The 13,058-nt window shown below is 37.9% G+C and overlaps 1 pseudogene; it reads right to left on the bottom strand.

Annotated features, from left to right (window-relative positions):
- Nucleotides 1-233: 233 nt before the first annotated feature.
- On the bottom strand, nt 234-2,633 carry LOC104118996 (profilin-3-like; annotated as a pseudogene).
- Nucleotides 2,634-13,058: the final 10,425 nt, after the last annotated feature.

The following is a 13,058-nucleotide window of genomic DNA, read 5'->3' as shown; positions in this document are numbered from 1 at the left end:
AAGATGGTTTAAAGTACACTTCGTAAGTGCAAAAGGCTTTAACCTATAGTACAATGAGCAATAATCATTGACTTTTATCTTTGTCGTTATTCAATTTTTTCTTCTTCATATGTTAGATTCCAACCTTAAAATGAGCTAAATTACCACAAAATCTTGTGTAGGAGTGTATCGTTTTTGCAAAATATTACACAAGTAATTAAACACATCAAGTAAAAAGCCCTGCCCCAATATAATTGTTGAAGCGATGGTTACTTTATTAGAAAGAATAAAAATAGGTGGTCACCTTGCTAGTTTTTCAAAGATTTAGTACTTGAAGTATAGTGGGATGAGTAAATTCTCACGTGACTTGTACATGAAACTCGTGATTCCAAGTCAAAAATTATCTAAGAACAAATTCCAAGTCCTAAAAATTGTAACACCATTTTTCTCATACTTGAGGGGAAGATAAAAGTAAAAAAGCAAAACAATAGATAGGGTGAATTTCGTAGTATGTGGAGAGGTAATCAACCTAGAGGCCTTGATCAATGAGATAATCTCCTAACCTCTCAACAACCAAATTGCATTGTCCAGGAGTTACTGGCTCCTCATATATACCAAACAATAGAGATTGGTTTGTCTTCTTGATAGTTATTCCCCCTGAACCCTGCCAAAAAGTGTGAAAAAAGGTCAATCCAATTTGGGGCGGAGGCAGAAGTCCAGATACATGTTCGATCAAACCCAGTAACTTTTGCTCAAACAATGTGTTTGTATTAAGATTAAAATTCAGTTAATAATACTTGATAAAATAGTTATTTTAAAATTCAGAACTCGTAAATTTGAAATCTTAACTGTGCATTTAAGTTCAATGATGACATATACGAAGTTTTCTCTATATACGTGGTTCAGGTCAGAGCGAGTGTAGTATGTTTGCATGAAAAAAATTGACCATATATAAAGATAAGAACTCACTGACTCCAAATCCTAAATTTGTCGCTAGTTTATTAGTGCAATACTTTCATATGTCATGGCCGGATTTAAGGTAAGCAAGAAGTTGTGATCGAGGAAGCCTCACCCCATTGAAAGGTAAGTCATCGGTGGCATAACATCTTTCTCTACTTGTCTAACTCCAGCCAAATAGCAGCAATTACTTGAAAATAGTCATAATCACTTGCTGGATCGAACCCAAGAATAGGTTTGACCGGGCGGATGTTGGATCGAATGAACATTCGACCGCGTCATCACGGCAACGATGAATGTCCAACCTTTAGCTCAAATAAAGGCGGGAAAGAAAAGTACGAAGGCTAATCCGACAACTGCTGGCTAGAAGGCGAAAACCGCTTTTTTCAATCAAAGCCCCAAAACTAGTAAGGGCACTCGTGCCCCAGCAAACCAATATGCAAAAGAGATGCAAGTCTAGATAGAAAGATAACGAAGGCAAATTAAAAACAACATCAATAAAGGCGTATAAGTACACTATTCTGTGTTTGGGATTGTAACTTTCCAGAAATTAAATTTTCTTTGTGAATATTATAATTATTAGGTTAAAAAGTAATATACAATACCTTTTTTCCACGAATAACAGCACCAGCCTCTCCTTGGATAACCATGTATTTTGTTCCTCCAAGGAATAATCCTGTTGGGGCTAGATGTCCTGGCCGATCAAAATCAGTCAATATGGCTTTCATCTCCTCTGCTTTAAACTGCAAAATTCAGATTAAAAATAATTGATTAAATAATAACCACACTTTAGGCATGTTAACCCTTCATTAAAAAAAATTAACATCTTAACGACCAAAAGGAAATAACTATTGCAATCGCGAGAATTACAACGCCATAAATGAAAAAGAGAACAATTTAAGTTTTAGATGAGGCGATTAATATAGTTTAACAAAATTGTATTAGAGCAAACGTATCTCATCGATTATTACCAACCTGAAATATATTTATATACGCATAGTTCAAAAAGAGAATTAAACATCAATTGAAGGTGTTTTTTTCGTGAAAATTGATGGTTATTTTGATGTCAACCTAAAATAAATAAATAAATAGTAAAAATGCCCATCCTCTCAATTTAAGCTATAATTAAATGAGGTGATGACAATTTCACTTTAAATTAAAAAACCAAAGCAAAAAACAGTCCATGCTAACAATCAACTGACTTTTAATAGAAATCCCCCTTTTCTTCCCCTTTTCCGACCCCATGTAATAGAAATTCTTTTAATATCCTTTTTAGAAAGATTCAGATTTTGATATAAACATATATGTAACAATAACAAAAATAAACCATCAAAGAGCGTGATGACTGATGAGATAAACGAGATTTCTTCCCCTTAATAGGAAAACTAAAATGTACCTTAGGGAAGTTGGAGCTTTGATGGAGCCGTCGTGGCCGACGATGGCGGCGGCCGTAAGGTGGCCGCCGCCTTCGACTTCACACATCAAATGTTCATCCACGTAGGTTTGCCAAGACATTTTTCACACACAAAAATCACACAACACACACAATACTTATATTCCTTGTGTATTCGAAGGTTTCCAATTAGTTTTTGTATTTGGAATGGAAATTGGAGCTATCTTTTTTTTCCTTAAGTTGTTATTTTTGGAAAGAGAAGTTTGTGGAATTAATTTGGACATATGCATGATCGTCGTTTAATTAGTGGCATTCATGATTCATGTCGGCCTTCATTTCAGGAAATGGACTATTTTCTTGGACTTGCCATTTATATTTTATTGGCCATTTTGCATGGCCACCCCAACCATTTTTTACAAAAATTCACCCGTTTATACTAAATTAATAAATGCAAAGTACGTGACTTTTATACTCATATGTATCACTTAATTATAATCAAGTTAAAATATTTGTTTGAAATAATAATAAAATATTTTCTTAATAAATGAGTTTTTTACGGTCAGGAAAACTTTTAAAAAAAAAATCAAACACATTTGAATTCAATATTAAGCTTTTAAAGCTTTATCTATTAATATTATTTATTTAAAAGTACTAATTTGAAGTATCGGTGTTCTAAATGTGGATATTTTGTTTATCAGATTTACGAATATGGCTCGACCGATAAATCTAGGAGCTTTAATTTTATATTTTTTTATTAAAAATATTTTATTAGGCATGGTTAAGAATGTTAACTTGAGATTTATTCACAATAATATTACTTACAAATTTAATAATGACCTATATATCTTGAAAATTAACGTTAAATGAAATAAATGCACGAATATATTATAAAAATAATAAATAAAATAATATTAAATTATTTTAATTATAAGTAAAATATCAAGGTAAAAATATATTATATATAATATAGAAGGTATTATATAAATGGGAGAATTTATAATGTCAAGGGTATAATAGACTTTTTAGGTGAAAGTTTTATAAAATTTGGTCAAAGTGACTATTGTATGATTTTTGTGTAACAAAAGAAAGAAAAATGACTTTTGGGTAATGAACACAAAGTTGAATGACTTTTATGTAACAAAAAAAATTAAGAAAATAACTTTTGGGTAATAAATATAAAATTGAATGATCACCTATATAATTTAGTTGAACAAATTTGTAAGTAAAATTTCAAGATTGACTGATTCATGCATATTTTTCACACACACTCAACATAAGTCGTTGAACAAATAACGGTCAAATTTTACTTTAAACTTTCATCAGTTGGGTAGAACTTGTTCGTGTTAGAAAATGCTACTCACGATTTACTGTAGAGTTTGAAAAGTTAATTCCGTCTTCACCGAGCTCTGTTTCACTTTGCATAAGATCATGCCATATCACATATTCTAAAGGGCAACAACACGTGTAACACTTGAAGTAAATGTTTGAATTCTTTGACATTAAATGTTTCATACAAAATTTATATAATATGTGTTTTGTATATTTTGTATGTGGTGTGTGCTTCTTTCTGTCTAAAATTCCAATCAAAACTTTTTCTCTTAAAATAATTTTGATACATATCAACAACTTTATGTAAAAGATAGTATTGATAACTTAAATATAAATTTTATATAACGATTCATACATTATACAACTATTTTTCAACTTTCATACAACATTCAAATATATATATATATATAATAGAATACAATCTACATACAATTATAATACAACTTTACTATAGTTCGTAAGTATATTGTATGCCATGCGTTCTTCTTCTTCTTCGAGTTTCAATCTGAAATTCAGTCAAAATCAAGTCTAATCTTCACCAAACACCCTCAAAATTATGATATAAACTCCAAACAATATTCTCAATTGTTTGCAACAACACCCAATCCAAATAAATAATAATTTTTGAAACCCAAAATCGAATTCAAAGCTTCAAAGCTTTTTAGTCGCTGTCAATGGTTGAGGGTCAAACACCTTCAAAATTTATTGATTGACAATTTCAATTTGAACACCAATTGTGTAACATGAATGAGAAAATTGCTAAGTTATTGATTGATAATTTCAATTTGAACACTAATTGTACAACATGAATGAGGGATAGAGAGAGAGAGAGAGAGAGAGAGAGAGAGAGAGAGAGAGACGGAGAGAGAGCGCAAGGGAGAGAGAGAACATGGATGTGAAATAATTGATTCCTTATTCAATTCCTAATATAAAGGGATACACATTTAAAACTAATTTGTATATAATTGGTAAATTGTATATGGCCATGTAATTAAGTTAAAACTTGATTAGGAAGAGTAATAAAGTTTCATATGTAGTATAGAAAGGTAAGAAATCTCTTAAAAACTTTACTAAATATCTATAAATATTTCACTATGAAGACAATATACCAGCTTGTCCCAACAGTCAGGTCTGGTCCTTTGGACAACTAACAATACAACTGGTATACACTCCACAAACAAAAAATTAGGACTACTCCCATTAAGAGATCCCTACAACTTATAAGTAAGCTCCCAAACGTTTGGGCTACTAATATGAAACTTTGTTCGCACACTCAATAATCTCCTCCTCGAACTAAGTTCCACGTGGCTCACTACCACAATTCATCTATGGGTTAATTTTTGAGATTCACTATGTGTCACCCACATTGTTAGAGTATTTATGGCAACCGAAGTCTGCAACTAGCTTCTTCTTTTTTTGAGTGCGCGTCTCCAGATCGGGTCTCGCGCCATCACTCTGCTATTGCCATATTCGTTCTGCTGAACCTGAGCTCTAATACCAGTTGTTAGGCTAAACCAGCCCAAAGATACTCTTCACACGGTATGATATAGTCTGCTTTGGGCCAAGCGTGCACGATTTTTCTCAAAAGGCCTCACACCATTAAGAGATTCATACACTTTATATGTAGGCTCCCTATCTTTTCAGCTATCAATATGAGACTTTGTTTACGCATCCAACATAATGTATACCCATAATTTTTAAGAGTTGCAAATAATAGAAAAATGTTAATGCTTTTAGGCCTATAAGAACAAAGATATTCAAATACTCATTTCTTTTCTTGACCAAAATAAACGATTTTTTAGTGCAAAAAAAAAAAAAAAAAAGAAGAAAAATCAGATGCAACTTGCAAGGCTGAGAAATTTTGATGGGTAATTTTCAATTCGAGAAAATTTTCAGTTCGTATGTTAATATATAGAGGATTTCTACAATGAAAAATCTCAAGGGTCTTCAAAAAGTTTCAAGGACAAATGCGAAAAGGCATTTAAGAAGTAAAAATAAAAAATTCCATAGGTCAATCTTTTGTCCAGCACATGAGTCGAATTCACCAAAATAATTATTTCATTGTTTTGAAGGTTAATGGTGCCTTTTCATTTTTGTTGCGTTTTAAGGTGTATTTGATTTATTTGAGTGATTTTAAAGATTAATATTTGACTTATTTATTTTCTATTTGGATCACCATATTTTCATTCTATAGTTTTTTCTTCATCTAAGTTGTTTACCTATAAAACGGTACAGTTAAATTTATACGTGGTTTCTAGACAAGTAAATTAATTTGATCCTGAAATAATAGATGAATTATATAAATATGCAATACTTAACCTTGAGATGGGGACGAAATAGCAGAAATAATAGTTCCGGGAGCAGGGCTTCCGGGCACAACAACAATAAACTCAAAAAGCAAGAAGATAAGATTATATTAAGTTTTGAATAGAGTGTAGCGTATATTTGCCAGAAAATTCGTGTCATTTACAATGATAATAGAGTTCACTATTTATAGCTGCACGCCTGCACCTAGGGAACAAAGTCCTAGGATTAAGCCCTTCTTTAATGTCAATTATGAGGGTCATTGAAGAACATGTAACGACGGGCATGAATGTAATATTCTTTGTAACGAGTAGTGTACTTAATGCTATAGAATATTCTTCATTAAATGCTACCGGGTGTCAGACATTTATTTCATCTTTATGAGTGTCATTCTTTCCGGTAACAGACGGAATAGTTGTCTTCGGTTTCAGCTATCCTCTGCCTTCGGCTCCACGTGTCACTTCCCTATGCGATCATTTAATATAACATATTTTATCCTATACAGATAGTCCCCCTGTTTTCCGGTGGCATAGCTTATTTCTACCAAGGCATATTTTAACCTATGCCTTGCTAGAAATATTATTTTTGGCAAGAAATTTACTGACCCCTCTGAAAAGTTTCTGACGGTTGATTAGACGCACGTCTCTCCACATTTAATGCCCCGAACACGCGTCATCCCACGATTCAGTATAACTTTTGTCAGCTATCGAGGTAATTATGGCCACGAGTTTAGATGCCTAAACCTTTACTTATATGCATCAACCTCCTTCATTCTCACTTCATAATTCTTCAAACTCTCTCAAACTCTCGTCATTCAACTCGTACTTTGTTCTTCAATCTTTCTTTAATTTTCTTCATAAGAAAAAAGCTTTTCCTTCTTCGCTAACATAGAATGGCTTCTTCTTCTAAAAACCGTAATTCCTCAAGGAACAAAGGCAAAGACGATGAGGCTGCTCCTCCTATAGTGAGTACCATCATTCCCAGAAGTCTCGTCACAACTAAGGACTTCGAAGAGAAATTTCCTTCTGCTAATCCTCGTACATGGGCCGTTGGCAGATACCCTTATTCCATCCATCCTTCTAGTATTCTTGTTGTGAAGGAAGATTGGCATTGCCAGGATTTAGACATTATCGCTCCGGATCTGGCGGAGCGGGTAACCTTACCCAAGAAGGGTTTTACGTATTTCTATACGTATCCCTTCACTTTGGGGACGTTTTCTCTGAGTGGAGTACTTGACTCCGTTATTGTGGAGTTCTGCCTCCGCTACTAGGTGTGTTTGGCACAAGTAAGTCCTTCCGTATGGAGGACAATGGCTTGTCTTCGGTGCATGTGCCAAGAAATGGGAGATGAGCTATCCCTAGCTCACGTGATGAACCTCTATTCCCCCAAGATCTTCCGCGGGGGAATGGTAAATTTCAGCAAATGTGGCTATCATGCTCTACTATCTAGTATAGATGATGACAACAAACGTGGGTGGATGGAACGGTTCATTGCAGTTGCCACCAATGATATTATTCTAGCAACGCATGGCTTCATCCTTTCCGGAATCATGGAACCGCACTCGTAAGTTCCTTGTTTAATCTTTCTTTCATTAGAGATCATCTTATATCATTATTGACCCTCCTTCTTTCGTCCGTTTCAAAAACTCGATAGGTACCACCTAGGGTTGAAGGCTTTGACCAGTGGGTCCAGAAAATCTTGGACGTCACTATGCCCGAAACCCGTACGTGCAAAGAACTGTCCCCTAAATACGGGTGAAAGGCCAAAAATTATGGTAACTCACACTCGTCTCGTCTTTTGCTTTTTGTGTGAGTAAATTGATTAATCCTTTCTCTCTTTACTGAATTCAAGTCTACCCCAGCGCTCGGTTGTCATCCTCGAGGAGGACATTTTGGTTGATCTTGCTGATGCGGCGAGGCTACTTCAGGAGGCGTTTACTCGAACAGGCGTCTCCGAGCCTGCTTCGAGTGCTAGTGCTTCTTCTCGGAGTCTCCGATCGGAGAACAAGCAACTAAAGAGAAGGCGTTCCTCCGCGGCCGGGGGAAAGAATAAGAGGGCGAAAAATGCCTCCCCTGAGTCATCTCCGGAAGTCGTGGTGACGAGCCCTCCGCCCAGGCCGGCCATAGATACCGTGATGATAGATGATGATGGAGAAGCCAGCGAGGAGGGGGCTTTTCTACACATAAGACGACGACCTTCCTCAGCTCAACAAACTACTCAATCTGTTGAATTAATTACACCAACCGAGGATGATGCCATGGCTCTCCGGGGGGAGGTTGAGATGGTGGAAAATGCCAACTCCCATTTCCAGATCCCAGTCACTGCGCTCCCTGCCATCTTCGGTTGACGAGCAACCTACAATCAGCACTACATTTGCCGCACCTGCTTCTCACACTTCAACGCCATCAACTTCATCTCCTTCTTCACCAACTCTTCCACCAGCAACTGCTACATCATCTCCACCTGCCGCATCTATCCGAGAAGAGGTTGTTCCTCTCCCCCAATCCCAAGTTCATGGGTGTTTGGAGAAAAATTACGCTGCCCCCTCAGAAGACCCGCAAGAGAGGAGGAGTTTTACTCTCTCAATCTCTACCGGATGCAATATGTTGTCCTGGACGGTGGACCGAGCGGGATCAACTTTTGGCCGAGCGGGACCAAACTGTTGCTCGCCTCTCAGAACTTGAAGCCAAAGCTGATGAGGCTGTTATATTGGAGGCTCGTTTGCAGCAAAGCAAGCAAGAAGTAGAGACCCTTAGCCAAGAGATCGCCCCACTGAGGGTTCAATTTGAAGAGGCTAGGGCCAAATAGGCTGAAGTCTATAATGTCATTCTTGCTGCATCCGATCGCGAGGTTGTTTCCGCTGAAAGATTAACTAAATTGGAGGCAGCCTTGAACTCCAAAACTGAAGATCTTGTTGTTGCCGAGGTGAAACATGCCCAACTGGAGGAAAAGTATAAGAGGACCATTGAGCATAACAGATTTTTCAGCTCTCTTGTCCGCGATCTCGATGTTAGCCTCCGGTCCATTAGATCCGCACGGGAAAATCTTCCTGCCGAGGTTGACCAACTTAAAGAAGAACTCAAGCGTCGAGCAGCTTCCCTCATTGTTAAAAAAACATATGTTATGTACAACATGGGGAGAAAGACCTTGGTAGACGCTAAAGCGGGTGTCATTGACTTTGACGCCGAAATCGCTAAAGCCCGTGAGCTGGAGTCAGCTGCTAAAAGGGGTCTTCTGGCCTTCCGGTTCTTCTGGTTCTGATTCCGAATCCTCGGGAACTGAAGAGGAACCGGAAGGCGAAGATGTTGAAGGCCAAAATGATAAAGGTCAAGATATCGAGCCGGTAGCGGATCTACCCACTTCCCTTGGGGGCGTATATGCTTCTCTTCCTTTGGGTTCCAGAGATGCAACAGCTTAGATTTTCATTTCTTTTCCCAACTTTTCTACTTGTGTCATTTTGGCACATTTATTGTAAATAAAAATACCTTTTTCTCAAGTATTGCATGAGTCTTTTTGCGTTCTTTTGTTTGAATATTTATGCAAGTTTAATATTTGCGTTCTTTCTTGCTTAAGTGTTTTGCGCAAGTTTTACTGTTTGCGTCTGACTATACAAAGCTTTGGGTGTATTTTTTCCCGAAAGCATTTGGATTTCGGGCATAAGTTCTTCCAAAATCAACCTTTTATCGTGAGGGTTTTGTAAGAGAGGGCCCTCTTATGTTTACGGTGCTCTTGAAGAGGATATCTCTTGTTCATTACGACACTAGAAATTCATCGTTCAGACAAGAAACAAGATAGAAATAAAAGGACTTTACTTTACTCCTTCCACTTTCAAAAAGTACATAAGCATTCGTTATGCTAAAAAGAAATTGCTAACTTATACAACTTATTTCGATGGGGTTGGCCGCGCAGTCCCTGGTCCCGATGACACAACTATGTTCTCATTTTTTGTATTTCGATCGATGTGGCAGTCATTATTACTGTATCCTCATATCATTCCCCCCCAATGTTCGAATGCAAAGAATGCAAATTTGAACACTGGAAGTTTTGCACCTTCGAGGATTCCACTAATGAATTGCTAGATAATCTTCAGCTCAGTAAAAAACTTTACTTCCCCTTAGGAATTTATGCTATCGAGCCAAAGACTATCTAACAATCCCCTAGTGTCTTGCACTTGTTAACGGTTGGTAACCTTTGTTCGATAGCAAACTTAACTTCCCAGTAGGAACTTTGCTACCGAGCAAAAGATTATCTAATCGTCCATGTGGTTCTTCGCTTGTGTGCCTTGTTATTAGAAGGTCTTATTGCTGTTGTTGAAATTTTTCTTCGTAGTATATTTTTCGTTGTTTTCTAATTAAAAACCTTGCCAGAAAAACTCAATTGGGACAAAAATTGGACGAAAGGAAAAATAGTGCAGCACATACTTTCAGTACAGGTGATGTTCATCGGCAATAATATCTCTTGAGGTGTGCCGCATTCCAGTTGCTTGGCAACTTTTCTCCATCTTGATTCCCCCACTCGTATGAACATTTCCATGTGATAGCTGAAACCCAGTAGGGGCCTTCCCACGTTGGACCTAGCTTCCCTGCATTGAGTTCTATGGTGTTCTAAGTCACTTTCCTTAGAACCAAGTCTCCTACTTTGAAATAACGGAGGTTGGCTCTGCGATTATAATATCTTTCTATTCTCTGTGTTTGAGCTGCCATCCTTATATGCGCCAAGTCCCTACGCTCATTGAGCACTCCAAATTAACTAATATTGCTTCGTTGTTTGATTCTTCATTTGCCTAGAAATATCTCAAGGTAGGCTCCCCTACTTCCACCAGGATCAAGGCTTCTGCTCCGTACACAATGGAGAAAGGAGTCTCTCCTGTGCTCGATTTGGCCGTTGTTCGGTACGCCCATAGCCCTCCAGGCAGTTCCTCGGGCCATTTACCTTTAGCTTCTTCTAATCTCTTTTTGAGATTTTGTATAATCACTTTGTTCATTGATTCCGCTTGACCATTTGCGCTCGGATGATAGGGTGAATATGTGATCCTTTTGATTTTCAAGTCTTCAAGGAACTTTGTGACCTTTGCACCTATAAACCGTGGCCCGTTATCACAGGCTATCTCTTTTGGTATTCCAAATCTAAAAATTATGTTCTCCCATAAGAAATCCACCACTTCACGTACGTCGATCCTCTGATAAGGACTTGCTTCAACCTACTTAGAAAAATAGTTATTTAAAATCAAAAAAAATCTTACCTTACCATGGTCCGGCGGCAGTGGTCCGACGATATCCATTCCCCACTTTATGAACGGCCATAGAGACAAAACTGAGTGCATTGGTTATGCTGATTGATGTACTAGTGGTGTGTAGCGTTGACACTTATCGCATTTTTGTACGAAAGCTTTGGCGTCTTGTTCCATTCGGGGCCAATAGTATCCTCCCCTTACCAACTTTAGTACTAAGGAGTTTGCGCCCGACTGATTTCCACATATCACTTCGTGGATTTCTCGCATAACATAATTAGCTTCGGAGGCTCTTAAGCATCGGGCCAGCGGGCCTTGGAAAGATTTCCTATACAATTGGCCTCATTTGAAGCTATATCGTGTTGCTTTAGTGCGCAGCGCCCGGGATGTCTTGGGGTCTTCAGGTAACTTCCCGTACTCGAGATAATCAATGATCTCATTCTTCCAGTACCAGACCAAATTAGTCATATTTACCTCATAGTAGCTATTTGCATCCCGAACCAAGGTTAGCTAATGCGTCTGCTTCTGAGTTTTCTTCCCTCGGGATGTTTGACCACTCCCGGAATCTAGCAAGCAAATCATGAACCTTCACTACGTATTGTTTCATGCGCTCCTCCTTGGCTTCGAAGATCACGTAGACCTGATTTACCACCAGCTGGGAGTCGCATTTGATTTCTATGATCACAGAATCTAGTCCCCAGGCCAATTCCAGTCCTGCAATCAAATCTTCATACTCAGATTTGTTGTTACTCAAAGGGACCATTCTTATGGCCTGCCTTAGGGTTTCTCCCGAAGGCGTGGTTCATACTATGCCAAGTCCAGACCCTTTTACTGTGATGACCCAAAATAAAATCTTTAAATTTAATAAGTAATTCCGTGTTCTAAGACCTCAAAAAACACTAATTATCACTCCTCGACTTGCATGCACAGTCCATATAATTTCCCGAAAAGTTTTTAATAGAGCTTTAAAACTCAACTGAGTTGACTTTGGTCAACATTTTGAGCAAACAGACTTGGATAAGTGTTTTGACAGTTTTGGTAGGTCCGTATCGTGATTTGGGACTTAGGCGTATGCCCGAAATCAAATTCCGAGGTCCCTAGCCCGAGATATGGAATTTGGATGAAACCTTAAACGTTTGAAAGCTTAATGATTTTTAAGAATTTACTGATGTTGGACTTATTGACACCGGGTTCGTATTTTGGTTTCGGAGCCTGGTATAGGTCCAGTATAATATTTATGACTGGTCTGCCGAATTTGGTGAGAAACGGAGTTGATTCGACGTGATTCGGACGTCCGGTAGTGAAAATATAAGTTTTAAGTTTTCTTAAAAATTTCATTCGATTTGGGGTTCAATTCGTAGTTCTAGGTGTTAGTTTGGCGATTTGATCGCGTGAGCAAGTTCGTATGATGTTTTAGGACTTGTGTGCATGTTTGGTTTGGAGCCTCGAGGGTTCGGGTGAGTTTCGGATAGGCTACGGAATGATTTTGAACTTAGAAAATCTGGTTTTTGAGCTTCAGCTGTCATCTGGTTTTCTTCTATGTGATCGCGTGGCTACATCCGCGATTGCGAAGGCTTGTTGAACACTGGTGGAAATTTGTACTATGCGATCGGATAGTATTGTACGTGATCGCACAGTTGGAGAAGCTAAGGCATCGCGAACGCATGGGAAAAGCCGCATTCGCGTAGAAGGAATGAAGCAAAAGCTTAAGCACAAAGTTTGTGCTATGCGATCGCACAAGGTCGTCCACGATCGTGGAAGGCTGAGAAGCTGTGCTTCGCGTTCGCATAAGCCATTATGCGTTCGCGTAGAGCAAAAAGCTGGGCAGTAAAAATGTGCTTCGCGATCACAAAGAGTAAAATGAAC

The sequence above is a fragment of the Nicotiana tomentosiformis genome, chromosome 6 (assembly GCF_000390325.3).
Source record: "Nicotiana tomentosiformis chromosome 6, ASM39032v3, whole genome shotgun sequence".
NCBI classification, from domain to species: Eukaryota; Viridiplantae; Streptophyta; class Magnoliopsida; order Solanales; family Solanaceae; genus Nicotiana; species Nicotiana tomentosiformis.
The sequence above is the reverse complement of the archived record's forward strand: the minus strand, read 5'-3'. Positions and strand labels throughout refer to the sequence as shown.